This window comes from Octopus bimaculoides, chromosome 15 (genome assembly GCF_001194135.2).
Source record: "Octopus bimaculoides isolate UCB-OBI-ISO-001 chromosome 15, ASM119413v2, whole genome shotgun sequence".
NCBI classification, from domain to species: Eukaryota; Metazoa; Mollusca; class Cephalopoda; order Octopoda; family Octopodidae; genus Octopus; species Octopus bimaculoides.
Genome location: NC_068995.1, coordinates 34092321 through 34097769, shown reverse-complemented (window position 1 = coordinate 34097769; position 5449 = coordinate 34092321).

The following is a 5449-nucleotide window of genomic DNA, read 5'->3' as shown; positions in this document are numbered from 1 at the left end:
TCATATATATATATATATATATATATATATATATACTCTGTGCGCGTAATAAATTCGATCACATTTCTATACTGGAAAAAACAAAAAAAATAAGAATGTAAAATGAAAAATGTCTTAGAAAATATATTTCATAAATGTCAAGGAAAATGTGTTTTTAGATCTGAAATTACATATATAAAATTTACATTTGATGGATGAGGATTATTCATCATCTTAACTCATAAAGAGTTTGACAAATTGTTCCCATGTTCAACATACAACATAGCAGTTAATTTTTTTTTTCAGTTCTTTTTTATTGTTACTTCCACAAAGTTGCCATTGACATGGTACCTTGGCAAAAAATTAGGACCCCTCTTCCAACACAAAGACTTCGATGACATCCTGAATGATAAACATAAACTGATCTTATAAGAAATGAAACTACTACACCAGTATTAAGATCTCTGCCAAAAGCGAGGTGGAACTTTCAAATGCTCAAGAATGACATCAAAAAGCATATATGAGAACATGAGCGATTGTATTAGAAGCAGGGACAAAGTTAGCAACAATAGCTGTAATATTAGTTACAGTTCACTAATCTTACTACTAAACTACTTTTCATATTACCTGGCTCTCCTATTTGATGTACTTTGTTTTAACAGCACTAGCAGCTATCAAGAAAAGGGAGTCTGAGTGGCTTACTATAACCTAATATCAATAGCCTACTGTGAGAACTTTACTATAATTACAGCGATAACAAAGTAAAATAAATTCTCATCTTGTGAGGCAATTTAACAGGTAGCCTACATTTCCCTCTATCAGCACTTATTTTTGTTTCAGTGATGAGTATATGAATGAAAATCGAAAGCAAATAGCCTACCACTTTGTCAATATTATCAATTGGTTGGGAAATATGATGCTGTGGATAACTAAAAAAAACCCACATGTGCTGTCTGAAAACTGATGACAGATTCGGATTCAGCACCTTAAAATTACATTAAATCAGCTGAAAAAGTTTAAATAGCATGACATTTTTTTATTTTTTTATTTTTTTTTTTAGCTGTCCGGTGTTATTTGGCAAAAAGATAGTGAACAGGATTAGCAATACTGACAATACAAGTAACAGTAGTATTAACGATACTGTTGTTAATATTTTGCTGTTATTGTCACTGTTGCTAATATGATTTTCAAAATGCTCAAAATATTCCTGTCCTTGCTTAATGATATTGCTTGTTACTGATGCTAATATTGGTTACTGTTGTTAATATCATTGTTTATAACAAAGTTACTCTCTCCGTTGCTGTCTCTGTTCAACTTGCTGCTGCATACAACGTCATTGATGCTATTACTGTTTCTAAAAATTTTACCGCAGCTGGTACTAATAATGACAGTTGCTAATAGTTTTCTGATTTTTTTTTGTCAATGCATTACTGTTGTCATGCTATTCTTAACAATGGTACCTTAGTTATTTTCAATTACTATTAATATTACTGTTTCCGTCGTTAATACGTTCTAGCTGTAATTGTCTTGTTGTTAATGTCGTTAATGTTATTTTTTCTATTGCTAATAATGTTAATTCTACAGTTAATTTCTGTTGCTAATATATTTACTACTATATAGGCGGCGAGCAGGCAGAATCGTTAGCAATCCAGGAAAAATGCTTAGCGGTATTTCGTCCGTCCTTAAGTTCTAAGTTCAAATTCTACCGAGGTCGTCGATAAAATAAGTACCAGCTGAGTACTGGGGCGATACAATTGACTTACCTCCTGCTCCAAAATTGCTGGCCTTGTGCCAAAAAATCGAAATCAATACTGTTACTGCTATGGTTGCCAATAATACAGTTACTAAATATAGTATTATTACTGCTCTAATATTGATGCTATTGTTGTTGTTAATGCTGTTAACGTTGATTTTTACTAAAACATATTACCATTACTGCTGCTAAAACATTAATGATTGTTGCTAATCAGGCTACTGTTACTAAGAATGCTACTTTTGCTATTTCTTATGATACTAATTACTGTCTCTAATTGTGATACATTAGTTAAGGGTGCAACTTTTAATATGCAGATTATATTCCTTTTGCAGTTGCTGGTAATATCTATGTAAAGTTTGCTTATAATATATCTCTTGTTGTTGTTTCTGTTATATATTATTACAAGTTCCATTAATGTTACTGTAGTTGTTGCTAATGATATTAACGTTGTTTTTATTAATGATCTTACTGTTACCGATACTAGTTATAATATTATAATCGTTGTCAATAATATAACTTTAATTGTTAATTATAGTGTTGCTGTTAATATAGGCTGCAAATTTTGGCACAAGGTCAGCATTTCAGGATTTGGGTAAGTCGATTACATCGACTACTGTGCTCAACAGGTACTTATTTTATTGACCTCGAAATGATGAAAGGCAGGTAAACTCGAACTCGGCAGAATTTTAACTCAGAACGTAAAAAGGGACAAAATGCCGCTAGTAGTATTTCGTCCATCTTTACGTTCGGAGTTCAAATTCTGCTGAGGTTGACTTTGCCTTTCATTCTTTTGGGTGTCGATAAAATAAGTACCAGTTAGGCACTGGTGGATGATGTAATCGACTAGCCTCTTCCCAAACATTTCAGGCCTTGAACCTATAGTAGAAATAATTTTACTATTTTCGATGCTAATAACGTTACTCTTCATGTTTGCAATTACTGTTGTTAATCTTATTACGATTTCGTTCTTGTACCATTGCGCTTGCTGGTCAGCTTAATTTTTGTTACAAATACAAGCACAAACGTGCGCGTGCGCACATACACACACACACACACGTGTATTTACACGATGGATTTGTTTCAGTTTCCATGTACCAAATCTACTCAAAGGCTAATAGTAGAAAACACTTGTCCGAGGTGTCACGCGGACAGACTGTATTTCGAATCACATACTTGAGAAACTTTTTATCAATTTTATATTTAAAAAGATCTTTTAAATATAAAATTCCACTATTCAAGCAAACAAAACTTGTACATTTTACCTTCTGGAGTATTTTTGCATTCCTCGCAGGTGAAGTGAGATGCCAAGTGTTTGTCGTGCAAAGAAGTATATTTTTGTAAGCCTCATACACTTTAGCAGATTTTTACCACAAAGTAATTTTTCCGCCTTGAGTTGATAATTTGGCCACAAACAACGAAATGCATTTGCTAAATGCTTGCAGTCTTCATATTATCTCAGATGAATGCGGATAGGCCTATCCATTTAGGCAGCTAGAACAAAATTGAAAGCCTTTTTATTTATATTACTGGAAAGTTCTAGAAATTTTCAGTAAGTTTTTTTTTTTAATTCTCGAGAAAATTCTCTTCCGAGTCTACGGTATCGAATCAATTTGGAATGTTCTTGAAATTAGATAAGTTTCAAAACGTAATTAATTAAGTCAGAAAAACAAAGTTGAAAGAGAATAATTGCCATTTTCTATACATTTTGAACATACGCAATAAGGAAATAATATTAACTACCCAGGAACAAAAAAAAAAATGAACTAAATCTTTTATTACATAGCATAATGTTTCTGCTGCTAATAATGCTGTTATTGCTAATAGTATTACTATTACAAATAATGTTACTGTTGCTTTGCTAATAATATCGTCATTGAAGACCATGTTGGTGTTCTCTTTCAGTTTCAAATCCCATTGCTGTTAATAATGCTTCTGTTGATGTTTCTAACTATGTTGTTGTTGTTGCAAATAATATCATTATTGCTGATACTAAGGCGATGAGCTGACAGAATCAATTTAAGGCGACGAATTAGCAAAGTCATTAACACACCGGACAAAAATACTTAGCAGCATTTCTGCCAGCCCTTTATTGTCTGAGTTCAAATTCCGCCGAGGTCGACTTTGCCTTTCATCCTTTCGGGGTCGATAAATTAAGTACCAGTTACGCACTGGGGTCGATATAATCGACTTAATCCGTTTGTCTGTCCTTGTTTGTCCCCTCTGTGTGTAGCCCCTTGTGGGCAGTAAAGAAATAGGTATTTCGTCTGCCGTTACGTTCTGAGTTCAAATTCCGCTGAGGTTGAATTTGCCTTTCATCCTTTCGGGGTCGATTAAATAAGTACCAGTTACGCACCGGGGTCGATGTAATCGACTCAATCTGATTGTCTGTCCTTGTTTATTCCCTCTATGTTTATCCTTCTGTGGGCAATAAAGAAATAAATATTTATGTTATTTCTGGTGTTACTAACAATGTTAGTTACAGTTTCTTGTAATGTTATTACTGATACTTTTGAGGTGTCTTATAATATTTCTGTTTCTGGTGCAAAAATATTATTGTCGCTGTTACAAATATTGTTTTTAATGACGCTAATGTTGCTATTGCCAATAAGGATGCTTCTACTATTATTCAAAATGTTAGTGCTGTGAATAATGTTAATGTTGTTGTTATCGTTAATTATGCTACTGTCATTTTTTAACGTTACTGTTGTTGCTAACGATATCACAGTTCGTAATAATGACATTCATGTTTTTGTTACTGTCATTTACCAATAATTTTACTGTTGTTGTTTCTACTTTTATGTTATTATTTTCCATTTATTCAGTTTCCATATGAAAATTAAAGGTGCAGCTATGATATCAATTGCTTTCAATTTACTTTTGTTTGTTAAGGTCATGTGCTATCTCCGCCTGTCCTTTGCTGGAGGTGTATTTGTTAATTTTTCTATTTTTAAGTATTTCCAGAGACAAGCTCATTTATATTTACAACCATATCATTTTAGTTTTCTTCATAAAATTTATTTTCACATTCATATCATCATCCAGTTTATTCAAGATCTCACCAGCTTAGCTTTATTTATTCATTTATTTTCTTACACAAATCTTAAACACAATTATTCCTTAATTTCATTAAGATACCCTCAATTAACATTTTTCACTCTTTAATATAATCATTACAAAATAATTGCTCTGAACAAGTGATATTTTCCAGTAATAAAACTGTACAACATACGTGATTGTATTTCAAGTTGCTTATTTTTACTCCCAACTTGGCTTCCAACCATAGCCATCTCAACTTTTTTTTTCTTTTGGCATTACGTATCGGATGTTGCATTGTCCAATGCAGTCTTAAAATGGTGTTTTGTGAGACAGGAAATTTGATTGCTATTTCTAGCAAGTTAAATGATCTATAAGGGGCTTTCTATTACATGTACTATATGTAATATAGTAAGTTAACAAAATTTTAGTATATCATATAATCCTTGCAATTAGCAGACAAAGACTCCTAAATCTTTAGAAATTAGAAAAAAGGAGCAAGATGAATAATTAAAATCTGGAGATAATAAAAACAAGGCCGATGGAAGTGGTTCTGGTTTCAAAACTAACTGGTGACAGCAGCGGTAGGATTCAATTCTATTAAACCTCAACAATGAAGTATATTCTACTCAGGACTTAGATGTGGCTTCTCTGTGTGTGTGTGTGTGTGTGTGTGTGTGT